Below are 21,917 nucleotides of genomic sequence, written 5' to 3'. Positions count from 1 at the left end.
ACTTGGCCCCACAAATCTTAGAAACATGGTGTCTAACCAGATCCTTACTCTGGATGGCATTACCCTGACCTCTAGTAATACTGTGAGAAATCTTGGAGTCATTTTTGATCAGGATATGTCATTCAAAGCGCATATTAAACAAATATGTAGGACTGCACAAAGATGTAGGAGTACAAAGATGGTGGATGGCTGACTCGAAAGTCTGTGGAGTTTGTAGCGACCCGCTTGGAATAATAAAGCAAGATGCAGAGAGCTTCGACTGGTGCAGCTTTAATTTCTCTCCTCCCCTTTTGACTGACTGACATTTGACACCGTGAAAACTATGAAATGGACACAAAAATACATAAATTTCCATAGCACCATATTTCACAAATATTGCATAGAATTATATTCACATTTTAGCCTTAACACCAGTCCTTTAATAAACTGAAATAATGCATTTCACAAGAAATTAACCCTTCAAACCAGAGTTACAGCTCTTGTTGAAATAAGAACAATAAATAAAACAAATCCCTCATTTTTATGGATAAATCATCCCCTCCTACCTCCTTCTGCTTCCAAGGGCGCTAAGTTTGAGCTCCGTTTGCTAGCAGCCTATCTTCCACACACATCTCACAGGGACAGTCCTTACATGCGACATAAACGATGCAGAACACAGAGCAAACAACAATAAATACCTTTCTTAGGTTTTAATACATAACACGATAAGTAATTAATTTGTACACGTTTTACCAGCTCGTGCGTGACGTGAACATGTCGTTGCGACAAGACAGGAGCGTAATGTCTAACGTCGGCAGCACAGGAAGTAGAAGAAGAAGAAAACGGTGGTCTTCAAAATAAAGCACCAAGCTGTAGCGTGTCAGAACTTCATCATTCGCCATAAACGAAATTAACCGCCATTTACAGAGTTAACTTTTCAGCAAAAAAAAAAAAAAACAACAACAAAAAAAAACAGTAGGTTTCTATCTCATATCATTAAAAAGTTATTTATAATTTAGTAAAACTTAGTCTCGTGTAGGATGGCGTCGGCCCCAGAGGGTTAAACCTCTAGAGGAGAGTGTATTCAATGTGTAGATCTAAAAGGCTTCTGTTTTCAGAAGCAAATGATTCATGTCACCACCTCGATTGTTAAGTTGAACATATTCATACCTGAGTGAGCTGACATATGCTGTCTAGCAGAAAAATGAACTGCCACAGGACTTTTCATGTCATGATTACAAATCTTAGATCTGTGTTCTGAAACTCTTGTTTTTTTTTTTAGGTCTTGTAGTTTTTCCAATATAAGCCAGTCCACACGGGCATTTTAACATGTGTATCACATTAGAAGTATCACATGTAATGACTCCCTTGATTTTAAAAGTTTTCCCCGTCCTGGGATGTTGGAATATTTCTGCTTTAATCCCTTAACGCCTATTGTCGCATATATGCTACAATATTTGACTCAAATATGCAACATACCAAATTGACCAGTATGCCTGTTGTCGCAAATTTGCAACATACCATTATTATTATTGTAACATTATAACATAAAGTCATTACCAAAATACCAAAATTACTATTTATTTTTTGTGCAAAAGTGAAATTAATAATCTCAACATTATTTACCATCTACTTAAAGGCAAAAACACACAAAACATTTTTTATTTTTATATACAGCTATATAAATTCAGGCATTAAGGGGTTAAAAGTAAAATTGCGTTGAGTGCAATGACTACATTTGTAGTTCCCATGTGGTGTCTTTTGTGAAGAATGTGATTCCATTAAAGGAAACAGATTGGAATGAACCAACATCATATTCAGATTAGGTGGTCTTCTATGTACAATACCAGGTGGTGAGGTAAAATCTTTTAAATCTTTCAGTTTGTGGGTCAATTTTTATAATATGCCAGTTTGTTTTGTTTTGTTTTTTTTAACTTTGTCAAATTCCTTATTCAATGGTGACTATTGTATGATGCAGTTCAGTCTGGTTGTTTCAATTTTGTTTTTATTTTGATACAGAAATTCATTTTGAGTAGTAATATCAAATCTACGAGCTTCAGTGATCCATACTGGATTATATTCTCTCTGCTGAAAGAGTTGTACAAGATCATCAGCTTGCAATTAACAGTGAGAGTCTGAGCTGCAGATACGATATATGCAATTACATTGTGAAATGGGTAGATTTTTCTTTAGAGATACTTGATGAAAAAATTTTCCATGCAGGATGGACTTCTGATTGGTACTCTTTCTATATAGGATTGAACCCAGTCTGTTACCTTGTCTGTATATGAGGATGTCTAAAAGGTTAATGTCAAAAAGATGTCAAACAGCTTGTGCATCATACACTATAGTAAATTTGAGATTAGTGATCATTAATGAACTTACGGAATTCTATAAGATATGTTTCTATACCAGGCCACACGAAAAAAAATGTCACCTATATATCTCTTCCAATGCGAAATCTGGTGTAAGGATTTTGATTAGCATTAAAAACAGTATCATATTCAAAGAGACCACAGAACAATGAGGCAAAACTGGGGGTCATCCTTGACCCCATGCTAATCCCTGAGATTTGTAGATAGAAATCAGATTCAAACATAAAACAATAGATGTAAGTACAATATTTGCAAGATCAACAATACTCTGGGTACTTTAAAGGCTGTCCTTTGGTTAAGAAAGAATTCAATGGCTCGTAGTCCACCCTCAGAAAGGACATTAGTATACAAAGACTCAATGTCCATAGTCACCAAAACGCAGTGATCAGACACTGTGATTATATGTAACAATTTCAAAAACTGCATCGAGTCTTTAAGAAAAGAAGGGAGTGATATAACCAGAGGTTGAATAAAGTGATCCACAAAGGCCGAGATCATTTCTGTTAGGGAGCCAATGGCTGATACAATTGGTTGGTCAGGTGGCATACAGTAGTGTTCAGAATAATAGTAGTGATATGTGACTAAAAAGATTAATCCAGGTTTTGAGTATATTTCTTATTGTTACATGGGAAACAAGGTACCAGTAGATTCAGTAGATTCTCACAAATCCAACAAGACCAAGCATTTGTGATGTGCACACTCTTAAGGCTATGAAATTGGGCTATTAGTAAAAAAAAGTATAAAAGGGGGTGTTCACAATAATAGTAGTGTGGCATTCAGTCAGTGAGTTCGTCAGTTTTGTGGAACAAACAGGTGTGAATCAGGTGTTCCCTATCTAATCAATCAATCAATTCAATCAATCAATTTTTTTTATATAGCGCCAAATCACAACAAACAGTTGCCCCAAGGCGCTTTATATTGTAAGGCAAGGCCATACAATAATTATGTAAAACCCCAACGGTCAAAACGACCCCCTGTGAGCAAGCACTTGGCTACAGTGGGAAGGAAAAACTCCCTTTTAACAGGAAGAAACCTCCAGCAGAACCAGGCTCAGGGAGGGGCAGTCTTCTACTGGTACTGGTTGGGGCTGAGGGAGAGAACCAGGAAAAAGACATGCTGTGGAGTGGATATATTTAAGGATGAAGCCAGCACCTGTTGAACATGCTTTTATATTTGAAAGCCTGAGAAAAATGGGACGTTCAAGACATTGTTCAGAAGAACAGCGTAGTTTGATTAAAAAGTTGATTGGAGAAGGGAAAACTTATAGGCAGGTGCAAAAAATTATAGGCTGTTCATCTACAATGATCTCCAATACTTTAACATTGACAAAAAAAAAAACAAAAAAAAAAAACAGACGTGTGGAAGAAAACGGAAAACAACCATCAAAATGGATAGAAGAATAACCAGAATGGCAAAGGCTCACCCATTGATCAGCTCCAGGATGATCAAAGACAGTCTGGAGTTACCTGTAAGTGCCGTGACAGTTAGAAGACGCCTGTGTGAAGCTAATTTATTTGCAGGAATCCCCCGCAAAGTCCCTCTGTTAAATAAGACGTGCAGAAGAGGTTACAGTTTGACAAAGAACACATCAACTGGCCTAAAGAGAAATGGAGGAATATTTTGTGGACTGATGAGAGTAAAATTGTTCTTTTTGGGTCCAAGGGCCGTAGACAGTTTGTGAGACGACCCCCAAACTCTGAATTCAAGCCACAGTTCACAGTGAAGACAGTGAAGCATGGTGGTGCAAGTATCATGATATGGGCATGTTTCTCCTACTATGGTGTTGGGACTATATATCGCATACGAGGTATCATGGATCACTTTGGATATGTCAAAATACTTGAAGAGGTCATGTTGCCTTATGCTGAAGAGGACATGCCCTTGAAATGGGTGTTTCAACAAGACAATGACCTCAAGCACACTAGTAAACGAGCAAAATCTTGGTTCCAAACCAACAAAATGAATGCCTCGCAGATGTGAAGAAATCATGAAAAACTGGTTATACATCTAAATACTAGTTTAGTGATTCACAGGATTGCTAAAAAAGCAGTTTGAACATAATAGTTCTGAGTTTGTTGCATCAGCAGCAGATTCTACTATTATTGTGAACACCCCCTTTTCTACTTTTTTTTTACTAATAGCCCAATTTCATAGCCTTAAGAGTGTGCACATCACAAATGCTTGGTCTTGTTGGATTTGTGAGAATCTACTGAATCAACTGGTACCTTGTTTCCCATGTAACAATAAGAAATATACTCAAAACCTGGATTAATCTTTTTAGTCACATAGCACTACTATTATTCTGAACACTACTGTACCTGTATACTGTTTATGAATCTTTGGAAGGATGTATAGTACAGGAACTCACTGGACAATCCTCCGTCATAAAAGAATGTTCCAATTCATTGATCACATTAACTTCCAATAAATGATCAAGAATGTTTTGAATTCTCCCTTTGAACTCTGCTGTTGGATTAGACTGCAGTTTTTATAAACAACTGCATTGCTTTGTGCTTTCTGTACATACATCTTACGGTCCAATATTACAATAGCTCTGCCTTTGTCAACACTTTTAATGAGTATAGAATTGTCTCTTTTAAGATCCAGTTCCATCCTTTGTGCTCTGGTAAGGTTGTCCACCACTTTATACTGTCTCTTCAGGTTGCTCCAGTGTTTGTCTCATTTCTGGTTTCAGTATCTTGAATGACAGAGGCAACAGGATTAGCCGATACACTGGCAACACTAAAAAACTCTTTAAGTCATGAACTGCAGAAACATTTTTGTCTTTACAGTGAGTAGTGGGCACAAATGACAGTCCTTTAATCAAAGCAGATACACAGGTCTCTGATAGTGTTTCATTCGATAAGTTAATCATGTTGTGTACCTGTGCAGTCTCTTTCGTATTGGATACGGTTCCTTCGTGGCATGTCCTCTTCCCTCTCCTGCATTTCTTGTTCCTCATGCTCAGTCTTGTATAAAGTACCGGAAAATCACACTTAAGTAAAAGTACAGATACCCATTAAAAAAATGACTTTGGTAGAAGTTCAAGTCACTGATTGAAATGCTACTCAAGTAAAAGTCTTAAAGTATCTAGTATTTATTGTACTTAAGCATGACAAGTAATGTACAACTAAATGTACTCAAGTATTGAAAGTAAAAGTACAAGTAAATGTTAATTATCAAAAACGGACTGATTTTTTAAATAAAACTTTATCTAGGCTTGTAAATGACTGGTAGTATTAGTCAAAATACTGAAAAATGTGCACATCACACAAAAACACTTGAGAAACAAGGTTTCAAAACCTAAACGAGAGTAGGCTACTCACTAGGTGTTCACAGGAAACAGTTATTTATTTCTGTATGTATTATTTATTTTCATTGTTACATGGTTTTATCTTTTCTGTTGTGTTTTGTTTCATTAGGTTCTTTTTGTCTCTTTCTCTAAAATTGTATTATAACATAATTAGTCTATTATTATTGACTATTATTGTCTATTATGTAGACTATTATTGTTATTGCTATAATATATGAATAAAAATAAATTAAAAAAATTACAATTTGACTCTTTTACCACAATGAACACTGAGCCATTAATTATACAGAAAACAAATCAACACAAACGTGCTGATGCGAACAGCTTAATGTTAACTTTAACATTGAAAACGCCATAGACATGCTAACGCGTTAGCATCGGTCCCGTTTTTAAGTTATAAAATACATCTGTCAACTGTTTCAGAAGACCATAACAGGTCGGTTTAACATAAAAAATATTAACTATTACTCACAGACATATGCTCTTCAGGGTTTTAGTGGGGAAAAATCAGGATAAAGCGAAATAAAATCCACGAATCGTAGATCGAAGCACTGCTTCGATTGGTTCAAGGTTCAAAGCAAAGCCACACTGCAGAAAAGTTCATTACAGACCCGCTGCAGGTCTGTAATCAATGCAGAGAAATTTTCCTGACAAACACCCCCCAAGTGCGCAACTGCACAAAAGCCTACCGGACATGCCTCATGACAAATCGGCCTGACTTTGTTGCAGTCACTAGTAATCACATGTCTCTGGGTGAAAACACGACTTTTTTCGTGTGTGTGTGTGTGTGTGTGTGTGTGTGTGTGTGTGTGTGTGTGTGTGTGTTTATTTATTTATTTATTTATTTATTTATTTATTTATTTATTTATTTATTTATTTTTTTACGAGTAACGGCATGGCGTATAGAAAATGTATCGGAGTAGAAGTATGCAATTAAGGTCAGAAATGTCAATCAAGTAAAGTACAAAGTCTCCCAAAATGTACTTAAGTACAGTAGTGAAGTATTTTTACTTTGTTACTATACAACACTGCTCATGCTCATACTCGTTTTTGATTTCCTCCTATTCATGTGTCGAAAAAAAACAAACTGCTGGCACTTTGTGAGTATGTGCTTTATTCAGAATCAAAATCTATTGTCAAATCATCAGAGTAGTTGTTAAACAGTGCCGCATTACCTCCATGGTTGCTGTGTCCAGCAACGGGTCTCCGCCCGCTCCGTTGGTTGGGATTTCTCCACTGGTAAATCTTTCCACTGGTGTAGTCCGAGGCATCTCTCTCAAACTTCTTTTTCTTGGACACAGTGATCTCCTCATGTAGCTCTTTTTTGAGACGTTCACACTCCAAAAGAAGTTGTTGAGCCTGGGAAGAATCAGCAGATTCCCTGCAGAATTTTATTTTTTTTTTGGTGGGGGTTCCATGATCTCATTATGAACTCTTACGAGATTAGTTGTCACTTCCTGTATTGTCAAAGCCATCAAAGAAAGGAGCGTTTATTTAAAACTTCACTCCAGCGATCACAGAAATTGTAACTTTCTTTACCTATGATGGGCCGTTTATTGATTCGTAGGCCTCATGGAATCCTTTTCACTCTCACGTAATCCCTCAGAGTGACTGCGTGCAGATAAACGCGGGTCTCCTTATTTTGGAGATGCTTCAGAGTACGCTGGAGGTCAGAAGAGGAAACAGCCGGGATCACACCAACGCTACTATCAAAAAGTGAGTCCTTCAAAATAATACAGGAGTAGTCCTCCTCTGTCAAATCGAGCTTTGCTGAAGCATCCATATCTGCTGTTATACTCACGGCTGTGGACGTCTGGGAGTCAATGGCTGTGACATTTTGGCCATGTGGTGTGTGTTTGTGAGCAGGTCCCTGAGTGTTGAGACAGTGTTGTTGTGTGGTGGATGTGGGGACCCTTGGTAGCGGCACATGCTCATGCTCACAGATCTGACCATAAGAAAAGGTTGTGGTATAATTTATGTTATTAGTTGAACCTATTCTAATCATAATAAGAAATTATCATAACTACATATTACAAACATAAGGCAATGCTAAAATGACTTCGGCCGTATGAACATCGTCTTCTTTATAATTTGCAGTTGTTTAATTGGTATCCAAGTGCAAAGTGTGTGTGTGTGTGTGTGTGTGTGTGTGTGTATGTATGTATGTATATGTGTGTGTGTGTGTGTGTGTGTGTTAATTATAAATTTTTTATTTACATTATTAAGATCCTATTGCCTTACATACAATTTGATAGATTTATTGAATATGTACAATCAATCATATACGATATTTACGTTTTAACGGTGTCTGCAGGAGCGTATGCATGTGTGCATACATGGGCTTTTGACAAGCATGGAAGTTAGCTTTGAGCTAACAGAAGTTAGCATGCATCCTCGCGTCTATGAAATGTCTTTTAAATCATGTTATCTTGTTCCAAAAAACAGCATTTTCAGTTTTAGAAGTGTTTATTTTTCACTAGCTTTACATAATATATGACAAAGATTTTATATTTACACACAAACGAAACAGAGTTTGCAGCTAGCTAGACCAGCCACTGATGTCACAGTGCCGCTCTACTCTGATTGGCTGTCACCCCCGGCCCTCAAAAAATAAACAACAACAACAGCAACAACAACAACAAAACAGAATGAAACAGAGTGTGACTTTTTAACCTCTTAACATAGGTCAAGCTTAGCCATCTTTGAGCTTGTCCAAGGTTTGTGTCCCAAGAATGGTCCCTGTGAATTTGAAGACTCTGGCAGTAACAGGACTGGAGTTATGATGAACACAGATGGATGGATGGATGGATGCAAAGTCTTCGCAATAGCCGTTGGCCATATTTGATCGTCTTGGGTAAAAATAATGATAATATATTAAAATGAAATAAAACTACCAATAAACTGAAATGGGCATGACTCATCTGTGTAAATATACTATAACTATAGTTACTAATAAATGAATGATTGATTGAATACATAATATAGAAAATCTAAAGCAAAAAATGTCTTATTATCAAACAAGATAGTAATAAATTTATTTTTACATAAATGTAACAAAAACAAAACCTAACCAACACAAAACAGTGAAAATATTCCCTCACGGTTAGACAGAATTAACCTTTCCACCAGCGCTTTTACTTTGGCAGCTTGCACGCTTACCACCAGACCCAAGTCATGGAACTTTGGAGATGCTCCACCCAGAAGCTGTGCTCAAGTTGTCACCCTCCAGAATCTTCACCTGAAGTCATTTTCTTGAAACATGAGGTTAACAAATGCACACAGAGAATGTGGCATCATCAGCAGTGTGCATGGAGACGTTTCATTCTGTGTGCTTGACTCATCGTCCTGGCTCTCAGTTCCTGACAGCGAGGCGCGCCAAGTGTCACCTTTAAACTCCTCAGTCTGCTGAGAGCAGATGGAAGAGATGCTGAGCCATCTCTGCCTCCTCGGCATGTGGCACTGTGAAACACACTGAAGCTGCCCTGTGTCCACACACGTACATCTTTTACACACCAATTTGATTTTGTGATTTCTTATATGGTATACAACATTAGTGGGTTAATGCAAAATATGAATTGTCACATGATTGTAAATTGTATCACCTCACACTAAATGCATTACGTCGATGAACTAATATTTTTGGAGAAACTACAGCTATTTGGTAACACCACTGAACAGTGGACATTGATAATTACAATCTGGAGTCACACGGCATTCCAGCAGGGGGCGGTAAATAATCTGTATATTAAAAGTGAAGTGGCATCTGTGTGCATGATTTTATTTAGTAAGTTCAATGTAAATACATAATATAATTGTAAATACGTTAAATATACATGGATGACACAACAAAGTGAAAACACATTTCTATTGTGGTTGATTTTAAAAATAAAATGACAAAATAGAAGTAATAATTAATAACAATAATAGTTGAGTGAGGTCTTCCTCTGTCTAAGGTTCTAAAACCATTGTGGACTCATGCCATTCCAACTCATTATAGAAACTTTATTATCACCCTTGAAAAATGTCAGCTATCTACCCAATCTGGAACCTGTGGATCCCCACGAGCAACACACTGGTTGTTGTTTTTGTTGTTGTTGATATTGTTTATTTGACTTGAGGGGGAAAACATTTCTGTGCTTCCTGTTGTTCACCACTTTTTCACACTTGTGCTGTTACTCTCTTGTATTGTTTTAATTTGAGATGATAATTTATTACAATTACCATATAACTGCAGTGTATCATATGGGCTCATTAAATTTGTTGATTTACTGCCCTTTGTCTATTGTAATTGTATGTTGTTGGTTGTCTTTTAGCTGCCCCTGTTTGTGCAGGGTTAAGCCCCGTTTACACATAGACGGTAAGAGCTCCCGGACCGTCCCGGAAGAGTTTTTGGCCGTCTTAAGGATCAAACGCCGTTGTTAACGCCGGCACTAGGGGGCGTGGCTTAATTCCGGCTTTACCGGGAATCGTCAAAAAAATTATTCAACATGTCGAATAATTCCGGGAGCGCTCCCGGAGAATTCGCGTGACGACGGAGACAACGCAAACAACGGCGTTTGATACTTTTTAATCGCCGTGTCATCCTGCTCCTTCCTGTAGTGCCGCAGTTTACACCGCCGTAATTGGTGGCCGGCATTGTATCCCTAACCAACGGCGTGTAAAACGGCGATAGAGCCCACATCGGTGTCCTCAAAGGCGTTTTAACCGGCGACAGAGGCAGACAAAACGGCGGCGCTAGCGGACAGTACGTCGTTCTAAACGTCACCTCCCGGTTAACGGCGTTCCAAACGGCTGATAGGCGGCGGTCAATATAAAAACGCTAGCGCGCTGCATGCAGGCCTCTCACTCGCGGCCAGCTCCAGATATTTTTGCAGAGAAGCTCCAGTATACCTCCTAAAAGAAAATTGGCAGCGGCAAGGACTTACCAAGAGGTCTGGTTCAGAAGCAGAGGAGAGGCCTGTGGTGGAGATGAGCAACACGTTGAGGAGGGGAAAAGGAAAGGAGAATAAAAGGCTGAGAGATGAGCTCCCTCCCCCTGAAGTGACAGCTGCTTAAGCCTATTATACTCTGGGGGCAGTGCCTATATGCAAAAGTTCCTGGAGTAACGCAGGATTTGCCTGGATAAATCCAGCGGTACACAGGGCATTATCGGCGGCAGCAGAACACCGCCGTTCTCACGGGCGTCTTAACCTGCGATTGTAAAGGATAGGACTGGGTATTAACCCCCGTTGCCTGACGTGTGCCGGATGCTACGGCGTCAAAACGCCGCTTTATTCGGTGGATTTAGCAGCGTTTTATCCGCGCATTTGCGGCTAGTACGGCGCTCAAAACGCCGGCGAAATGCTCCGCCCTTTGGCGAACTTCGGTCTACGTACTGCCCGCCGACAAAACCGTCTATGTGTAACCTGGGCTTTAGCCACAGACAATCCAATACACTTCCGCATTGGAATTTACTACAAGATTCGTGCCAGTTGCCCTTCCTGATGCAACCCCTGTTGAAAATGAACAAATGCACACAGCTCCTGGTGTCCCAACCAAGAACTAAAAAGGACCTACTCTACTTAACTTCCGAGATCTGACGGGATCAGGCGTACACATAGCAGACTGGATGCACACTGTAATTACTTGTAAAATCTGGTAAACTAAAATCCATTTCACAGGCGAATCTCATTTTGAAAAAAAAAAAAAAAAAAAACTCAGTACTTTTAATGTATCTTAAAAAGGTTTTTATCTGCAAAACATAGATTTTAAAATTGCTTGTTGCTCATCTCAGTATGGTTTTATTATGCCTTTGAGGATTAAGATCATGGGAGATTTAAATAACTGCAGAGGAGGAATAACCACTGAGCTGGAATAGCTGGATGGAGAAGGAAGGAAAATGAAATCCCTCTAAAAATAGATGGGTTCTTCCCCGTTCGCCTTCCTTCTTCACTGCGATAATTTGTTTTCCACAGTATATTCCTGATATCCAGCCCAACGATGGTGATACTGTTGCATCTTCTAGCTCCAACACACGTATTCAGATTGTTCTAATGGGATTTTGTTTTTGATTTCTTTGACTTCTGTGTCTTTCTTTCTTGGCTTGCATTGAATAGAATTGTGATTTTTCGCTGTTGTTGTCAGATGAGTCTGAAATCAGCACTACAGAGATGAAACGTTGCGTTCAGGCAGCTGATGGAGCTTTGTACTGTTTGTACTCTTTGATGTCTGTCTGACGAAACCTTGATGAAACCTCAGCATTCAAAGCTGTTTGCACAGCGCAAGCCAACAATAAGATACAAACATACACTGTACTAACCCGTAACTAGGAGCGCACGCACTCAGCAGGATGCAAACCACCAGCGCAGGACTTCAAACTTCATCACTCTATACCTGGTTCAGCTAAATTTAATAGTATCTTCTTCAGACCAAGTCCAATCTTTCCAACAAGACATATGAAACTTAAAATCTTGATAGTGTCATTCTAATCCACTGTGGTGTTGTACAGAGGGAAAAAAATTACCATTTTTTTAATAGCAATCTCAACTTCATTTTATAGCAGGTACAGTAAGTACTGAACATGTCACCATTTTTCTCAGTAAATATATTTCTGAAGGTGCTGTTGACATGAAATTTTCACCAGATGTTGGTAACAACCCAAGTAATCTACACATACAAAGAAACCAAAACAAACACGTTCAGAAATTATGTGTAATAATATAGAATCGCACTGGGAAAAAGTATTGAACACGCTTATTGGAATTTATTTAATATTCATACAAAAGCCTTTGTTGGTAATGACAGCTTCAAGATGCTTTCTGTACAGCGAAACTAGTCTCATGCATTGCTCACATGTGATTTTGGACCTCTTCTATGAACTCTGATCTTTAGGATTCTATTGGATTCAAGTCAGGTGATTGGCTGGGCCATTCCAGCAGCTTTTTTTTTCATTCTCTGAAACCATTTGAGAGTTTCCTTGGCTGCGTGTTTGGGATCATCGTCTTGCAGAAATGTCCACCCTTGTCTCATCATCATCATCATCCTGGTAGATGGCAGCAGATTTTTAGCAACATTCATCCTTCTGGCAGTTGAGTACATTACTTATTGTTTTCTTTGAAACAGTTGTACCTGCTAATTCCAGGTCTTTCTGAAGCTCACCACAAGTGGTCCTTGGCTTTTGGACAAGTCTTCTGATAATTGTTTTCGCTCCTCTGTCAAAGGAGCACCTGGTCATGACTGGTTTATGGGGAAATTGTGTTCTTTCCTCTTCTGGATTATGGCCCCTGCAGTGCTCATTGGAGCATTCAGAAGTTTAGAAATCTTTCTGTAACCAATGGCATCCATGTTTTGCAACAATAAAGTTGCGAAGATCTTGAGAGAGCTCTTTGCTTTTACCCATTGTGAGACGTTTCTTGTAAGAGAAATTACCACATTCTTCATCATCATCATCATTATCATCATCATTATTATTATTTAGTTATGAACAACATAAAAACTTGCTGTCAGACAAAAAAAAAAAAAGTTGCACTCACTGATTTCACTTTTATGGTTGGACACTGTTGAAATATATGGATGGGTCATGGGGTGTTATTTATGGTACTTCACTCTTCCTGGCCTCATCTGGACTTATTATATCATGTTTTGTCTGTTTAGTTTTGTTTAGTTTACTTTGCTTGTTGTTTCAGTGTGTGTGATTTCTGTTGCTGGGTTTTTCCTGCTTGGGCTTTGTCTGTCCCTATCTCTCTTGTCACTCTCTCTTGGTGCTTGGTGGTGGGCATCACACTCTGTCTGGGCCACACCCTGTTCTGGATCTTTCCACATACCTGTTTCTCATCTGCAGCTCATCACCTGGGTGTATTTAAGCTCCACTGGTTGCACTAGTTCCCTGCCAGATCGTTGCGCCTTGTACCTTCGCTTCTAGCGCTGTGTTCTATGTTTCCAAGTCCTGCTACCACATTGTGTTTCGACCACCTGCTCGTTTGTACCGACCACGCCTTACACCTGATTGTTTTGGATCTGTTTGCTCATCTTTGACTGCCTTGCTGTGTACTGGAACCCCACTGCATCTTCAGTAAATGTTTTTACTAACCAGAGCTACTGTGTTGAGTCCTGCCATTGTGTCCAGATGTTTGTGTCCATTGAACCTGACATTTCTCATAAATGACCAGTGCTTTCCATAAAGGCTGAATTCATCAGGCTTACACATGACATTTATGCAGTTGTCTGGATGTATGGAATTTTGCTGAATCTGCCATGGCAATTTTGTGTAAACCCTTCATTCTAAAAATGGTATGATAAATTTCAGGCAATGTCACAAAAATGGTCTTGAAAGAGCCCATTGTTTGCAATGGTGGGATAACTGAATGGACAACATTCAGGGGTGGAGTCCCAGAGAATCACACTGTTATTGAGTTAGTGCCTGTGTGTTGATCTCCTGGAGCTCACTCAAACCAGCTTGTCCTCGGATCTGTTTCCAGATGTTTTGAAACACAGTAAAGTGATTTCTTTGGAACTTTTCGGTCATTGATTTTCTGACCATTCTGTTTACTTTAACCAAACTGTCATGTTAATTCTTGAAATCAATATGCACAGTATATAGTGACAGATCCAACGTTGACAAATCTTGCAGCCTGGTGTTGAACCCACCAGCAACTAACTGGCACACCGGCACAGACAGTGGAGTCAGGGACAGCTAGTTGTGAAGCATTATCATTGTTAATAAAAATCTAATCTGCCCAAAGAAGAAAGTCTTGTTTAAGTGCTGTTTGGTGTCAAAGCCTCGACTCCCAGGCTTCACGAAAATCTTCATGACTTGAATTTTCTTTGAAATGTATATAACAAAAATTATCCAGTTATACAGTATAATAAAAATAATAACTATAAAGCTAACCCATGGATAACAAGAGGTCTTCAAAAGGCTTGTAAAAAGAAAAATATGCTATACAGAGAATTCATTAAAAATAAACCAAGAGAGGCAGAGTTTAAATATAAGGACTATAAAAATAACTAATAACTATTATGTGGAACTGTAAAAGTTATACTTGGGAAAAATACTGAACGATAATAAAAACAATATAAAGGAAACATGGAAAATATTGAATAGTATTATAGCAAATAAACCCACATCAAATAACTATCCAACATACTTTACTTATGACAATAAAGATGAATATAACATGAGCCAAGTAGTGAATAGTTTCAATAAATTTTTTGCTAATGTTGGGCCAGATCTGGCAGCTGAAATCCCACACAGTCCATGGGAAAATCAGCAATTAATCACCAGAAATCCGCACACAATGTTTCTCAGCCCAGTAGATGAAAGGGAAATTATTAACATAGTTAGTACATGTAAAAGTAAAAAGTCAGCGGATGATAATGAGGTACATATGTCCTTAGTAAAGCAAATAATTACTGAAATAGCAAAACCATTATCATATATTTTGAACAAATCATTTCAAACTGGGATTGTTCCTAACAGTATGAAAGTGGCAAAAGTGATACCTTTTATTCAAATCAGGTAGCAAGCATCTGTTTACTAACTACAGGCCTGTGTCTCTATTGCCACAATTTTCAAAGATACTGGAAAAACTTTACAACAGCAGACTGGATAAATTTATAGATCGACACAACTTGCTTGATGAAAGTCAATATAGTTTTTGAGCGAAAAGGTCCACGACACTGGCATTGCTCGATTCAGTAGAGGAGATCAATAAACATGTGGACCAAAGGGTAATAGTTGCAGGTTTATTTATTGACTTAAGAAAGGCTGATCACAATATATTATTTCAAAAGTTGGAACTGTATGGGATCAGAAGGGTTGCTCTGAGTTTGATTAAAAGCTACTTACAAAACCGAAAACAGTTTGTTAAACTCGGGGAATACTGTTCTTCATGTCTGGACATCATTTGTGGGCTACCACAGGGTTCTGTGTTGGGCCCAAAAGTATTTATTTGATATATTAATGATTTATGTAAAGTTTCAGATCTGGTTAAAACTATTCTCTTTGCAGATGAAACAAACATGTTTTGCTCAGGGGAAAATCTGCAACAATTATCTCATTTAGGAACTGAAATGATAAAGTTAAAGAGATGGTTTGATATTAACAAATCATCATTAAAATTGTCTAAAACTAAATTAATGTTATTTGGAAGTGATTAAAAAAAGAGATACAAATTCAGTTAAATATACATGGGGTAAACATAGAGCGTGTCAAAGAGAATAAGTTTTTAGGTGTCATTACTGATGAAAAAAATAATTGGAAAGCTCATATTCAGCATATTCAAATGAAGGTGTCAAAGAGTATTGCAGTATTAAATAAAGTAAAGCATGTTCTTGATTGCAGAGCACTGCATACTTTGTATTGTTCATTGGTTGCACCCTACTTGACTTATTGTGCTGATGTTTGGGGCAACAATTACAAAACTACATTGCAACCATTATTTATTCTTCAAAAAAGAGCATTAAGGACAATTCATAATGCAGGTTATTGAGACCACACAACCCATTTTTCATTAAATCTTAAATATTAAAACTTAATTATATGATTTCGTTCAAGACTGTTCAATTAATGTACAAAGTGAAAAATAAACAAGTGCCATTTAGAATTCAAGAATATTTTACTGAGAGAGAGGGAAAATATAATTTACGTGGCTTGTATCATTTTAAAATTGCTGGCACTCGGACGACCAGGAAAGGTGTCTGTGTCTCCATGTGTGGCCCTAGATTATGGAATAACCTGATGGATGAACTCAAACGATGCCCAAATATCAATCAGTTTAAAAATCAATATAAAAAAAATGATGTTTTCAAGATACGAGGTCTGTCAATAAAGTATAGGTCCTTTTTATTTTTTTCAAAAACTATATGGATTTCATTCATATGTTTTTACGTCAGACATGCTTGAACCCTCGTGCGCATGCATGAGTTTTTCCACGCCTGTCAGTGACGTCATCCGCCTGTGAGCACTCCTTGTGGGAGGAGTCGTCCAGCCCCTCGTCGGAACTCCTTTGTCTGAGAAGTTGCTGAGAGACTGGCGCTTTGTTTGATCAACATTTTTTCTACACCTGTGAGACACATCGAAGTGGACATGGTTCGAAAAATTAAGCTGGTTTTCGGTGAAAATTTTAACGGCTGATGAGAGATTTTGAGGTGATGCTGTCGCTTTAAGGACTTCCCATGGAGCGGGATGTCACGCAGCACTCCCAGGCATCGTCGTCAGCCTGTTTCAAGCTGAAAACCTCCACATTTCAGTCCACTTCGATGTGCCTCACAGGTTTATATATAATCAAATCAAATCAATTTTATTTATATAGTGCCAAATCACAACAAACAGTTGTCCCAATAATTACAGAAAAACCCCAACAGTCAAAACGACCCCCTGTGAGCAAGCACTTGGCGACAGTGGGAAGGAAAAACTCCTTTTTAACAGGAAGAAACCTCCAGCAGAACCAGGCTCAGGGAGGGGCAGTCTTCTGCTGGGACTGGTTGGGGCTGAGGGGAGAGAATCAGGAAAAAGACATGCTGTGGAAGAGAGCAGAGATCAGAGTGGTGCATACAGAGCAAAAAAAGAAAGAAACACTCTGTGCATCATGGGAACCCCCCAGCAGTCTAAGTCTATAGCAGCATAACTAAGGAATGGTTCAGGGTCACCTGATCCAGCCCTAACTATAAGCTTTAGCAAAAAGGAAAGTTTTAAGCCTAATCTTAAAAGTAGAGAGGGTGTCTGTCTCCCTGATCTGAATTGGGAGCTGGTTCCACAGGAGAGGAGCCTGAAAGCTGAAGGCTCTGCCTCCCATTCTACTCTTACAAACGCTAGGAACTACAAGTATGGTACTATGAGGTCCGTAAGATACGATGGGACCTGATTATTCAAAACCTTATAAGTAAGAAGAAGAATTTAAATTCTATTCTAGAATTAACAGGAAGCCAATGAAGAGAGGCCAATATGGGTGAAATATGCTCTCTCCTTCTAGTCCCCGTCAGTACTCTAGCTGCAGCATTTTGAATTAACTGAAGGCTTTTCAGGGAACATTTAGGACAACCTGATAATAATGAATTAAAATAGTCCAGCCTAGAGGAAATAAATGCATGAATTAGTTTTTCAGCATCACTCTGAGACAAGACCTTTCTAATTTTAGAGATATTGCGCAAATGCAAAAAAGCAGTCCTACATATTTGCTTAATATGCACATTGAAGGACATATCTTGATCAAAAATGACTCCAAGATTTCTCACAGTATTACTAGAGGTCGGGGTAATGCCATCCAGAGTAAGGATCTGGTTAGACACCATGTTTCTAAGATTTATGGGGCCAAGTACAATAACTTCAGTTTTATCTGAATTTAAAAGCAGGAAATTAGAGGTCATCCATGTCTTTATGTCTGTAAGACATTCCTGCAGTTTAACTAATTGGTGTGTGTCCTCTGGCTTCATGGATAGATAAAGCTGGGTATCATCTGCATAACAATTAAAATTTAAGCAATGCTTTCTAATAATACTGCCTAAGGGAAACATGTATAAAGTGAATAAAATTGGTCCTAGCACAGAACCTTGTGGAACTCCATAATTAACCTTAGTCAGTGAAGAAGACTCCCCATTTACATGAACAAATTGTAATCTATTAGATAAATATGATTCAAACCACCGCAGTGCAGTGCCTTTAATACCTATGGCATGCTCTAATCTCTGTAATAAAATTTTATGGTCAACAGTATCAAAAGCAGCACTGAGGTTTAACAGGACAAGCACAGAGATGAGTCCACTGTCTGAGGCCATAAGAAGATCATTTGTAACCTTCACTAATGCTGTTTCTGTACTATGATGAATTCTAAAACCTGACTGAAACTCTTCAAATAGACCATTCCTCTGCAGATGATCAGTTAGCTGTTTTACAACTACCCTTTCAAGAATTTTTGAGAGAAAAGGAAGGTTGGAGATTGGCCTATAATTAGCTAAGATAGCTGGGTCAAGTGATGGCTTTTTAAGTAATGGTTTAATTACTGCCACCTTAAAAGCCTGTGGTATATAGCCAACTAATAAAGGTTGATTGATCATATTTAAGATCGAAGCATTAATTAATGGTAGGGCTTCCTTGAGCAGCCTGGTAGGAATGGGGTCTAATAGACATGTTGATGGTTTGGAGGAAGTAACTAATGAAAATAACTCAGACAGAACAATCAGAGACAAAGAGTCTAACCAAATACCTGCATTACTGAAAGCAGCCAAAGATAACGATATGTCTTTGGAATGGTTATAAGTAATTTTTTCTCTAATAGTTAAAATTTTATTAACAAAGAAAGTCATGAAGTCATTACTAGTTAAAGTTAAAGGAATACTCAGCTCAATAGAGCTCTGACTCTTTGTCAGCCTGGCTACAGTGCTCAAAAGAAACCTGGGGTTGTTCTTATTTTCTTCAATTAGTGATGAGTAGTAAGATGTCCTAGCTTTATGGAGGGCTTTTTTATAGAGCAACAGACTCTTTTTCCAGGCTAAGTGAAAATCTTCTAAATTAGTGAGATGCCATTTCCTCTCCAACTTACGGGTTATCTGCTTTAAGCTGCGAGTTTGTGAGTTATACCACGGAGTCAGGCACTTCTGATTTAAGGCTCTCTTTTTCACAGGAGCTACAGCATCCAAAGTTGTCTTCAATGAGGATGTAAAAATATTGACGAGATACTCTATCTCACTTACAGAGTTTAGGTAGCTACTCTGCACTGTGTTGGTATATGGCATTAGAGAACATAAGGAAGGAATCATATCCTTAAACCTAGTTACAGCGCTTTCTGAAAGACTTCTAGTGTAATGAAACTTATTCCCCACTGCTGGGTAGTCCAATAAAGTAAATGTAAATGTTATTAAGAAATGATCAGACAGAAGGGGGTTTCAGGGAATACTGTTAAGTCTTCAATTTCTATACCATAAGTCAGAACAAGATCTAAAGTATGGTTAAAGTGGTGGGTGGACTCATTTACATTTTGAGCGAAGCCAGTTGAGTCTAATAATAGATTAAATGCAGTGTTGAGGCTGTCATTCTCAGAATCAATGTGGATGTTAAAATTGCCCACTATAATTATCTTATCTGAGCTAAGCACTAAGTCAGACATAAGACTGACTTATATGCATGTATATATATATATATATATATATATATATATATATATTTGTGTGTGTATACATTGAGGAAAATAAGTATTGGAACACCCTGCAATTTTGCAAGTTCTCCCACTTAGAAATCATGTAGGGGTCTGAAATTTTCATCTTAGGTGCACGTCCACTGTGAGAGACATAATCTAAAAAAAATCCAGAAATCACAATGTATGATTTTTTAAAATAATTTATTTGTATGTTATTGCTGCAAATAAGTATTTGAACACATGTGAAAATCAGTGTTAATATTTGGTACAGTAGCCTTTATTTGAAATTACAGAGGTCAAACCTTTCCTTTAAACCATGACAGCATCATGTGTTACTAATGTAATCTTTGTGACTGTGGTCCCAGCTCTCTTCAGATCATTGACCAGGTCCACCTGTGTAGTTTGAGCTTTCTCAGAATCATCCTTACCCCACAAAGTGAGATCTTGCATGGAATCCCAGACCGAGGGAGATTTACAGTCATCTTGTGTTTCTTCCACTTTCTAATAAATAATCGTAACAGTTGTTTTCTTCTACCAAGCTGCTTGCCTGTTGTCCTGTAGTCCATCCCAGCCTTGTGCAGGTCTACAGTTTTGTCCCTGGTGTCCTTAGATAGCTCTTTGGTCTTGGCTATTGTGGACAGGTTGGAGTGTGATAGATTGAGTGTGTGAATAGGTGTCTTTTATACAGGTAACAAGTTCAAACAGGTGCAATTAATACAGGTAAAGAGTGCAGAATAAGAGGGCTTCTTAAAGAAAAATTAACAGGTCTGTGTGAGCCAGAATTCTTGCTGGTTGGTAGGGGTTCAAATACTTATTTGCAGCAGTAACATACAAATAAATTATTAAAAAATCATACATTGTGATTTCTGGATTTTTTTTTTTTTTTTTTGATTATGTCTCTCACAGTGGACATGCACCTAAGATGAAAATTTCAGACCCCTCCATGATTTCTAAGTGGGAGAACTTGCAAAATCACAGGGTGTTCAAATACTTATTTTCCTCACTGTGTGTGTGTGTGTGTCAGATGTAGCCCTTCATGTATATAGATAATTCAATACACAGATATTTGCCTGACATTCTTGCAAGCCCTGGGTGCATGACAAAATTCAAGTCGTGGGTCTTGGTTGGAGGGTAATTGAGCTGAACGAATGGACTCCACTGAGTGCTGATATTGGAAAATGAAACTGTATAAAACACCGTTACATTTGGCAGTGTTTAAATCTTTAAAACCTGAGCGACACACAGGTGGACCCAGCACCCTCTAAACCCTATATTCATTCATTCATTTTCTGTCACCTATCCAAGTCCAGGTTGTTGGCAGCAGTAGACCAAATAGCTCTTTCCATACTTCCCCAAGTCCTCTACCAAATGCTCTAATTATTCCTGGTGGACCCCCAAGACATTCTCAAGGCAACCGGGAAATATAATCCCTCCAGCATGTTGTGGCTCTTCCCTGTGGCCTGCCTCCACATACCTGATGGGGGAATCTCATTTCGGCTGCTTGTATCTGAGGCTAAGCACTATGTCTCAACAAAATTTGCAATATATGGATAGAATTGGAAAGCACACCTTCTTTGGAACAACTGAGCCCAGTCAGGCCATTTTATGACAACACGATCATGAGTGAAAGCCAACAAAACACAAGATATCTTCTGTGCAAAAGCATACGGCAGCTTCCTTACTTCCTGATTGTCACTTATTGGATGGATTTAAATGGTAAAGTTCTTCTCTGTAATTAGGCATTAGACAGGTCTGCCATCAGCTCCATTGTAGTACTTTAATGGTAGCATGTAAAACCAGTGGAAACCAGGTGTAGGACAGTGTGTGATACACAGACTGCATGGAATCCACTAGTGTTCCAGTTGGGAAATTTTTTTTTTTTCACAGACTATTCATACATTAGATATAGTATATACATAACTCATCTTATTTGTTTTGAAAAGATTGGGTAGACCCAGGTTTAGCATCATCGATATGTGACATCACACTTTGGCGCTCCATACGGCTTAGAGGCTGACAAAAAAGTGATGACATATCATTAATGTACATGGTCCCAATATTTATCATTATATAATGGCTGAGTGGATCATTGTCATTTGATTGGTGCTTTGTATGTCACATGACATGGATTATTTGTCC

General features: G+C 38.3%; 1 long non-coding RNA gene across 1 annotated transcript; it reads right to left on the bottom strand.

The window, feature by feature from the left end:
- Nucleotides 1–216: 216 nt before the first annotated feature.
- LOC117503197 lies at nt 217–898 on the bottom strand. The gene is made up of 3 exons (XR_004558515.1): nt 733–898; nt 546–626; nt 217–320 (listed from the first exon to the last, which is right to left on the bottom strand). It is a non-coding gene; the product is annotated as an uncharacterized LOC117503197 (long non-coding RNA).
- Between the last annotated feature and the right edge of the window lie 21,019 nt (nt 899–21,917).

This window comes from Thalassophryne amazonica, chromosome 2, assembly GCF_902500255.1.
Source record: "Thalassophryne amazonica chromosome 2, fThaAma1.1, whole genome shotgun sequence".
NCBI lineage: Eukaryota > Metazoa > Chordata > Actinopteri > Batrachoidiformes > Batrachoididae > Thalassophryne > Thalassophryne amazonica.
This window is presented reverse-complemented; position numbering and strand designations above follow the sequence as displayed.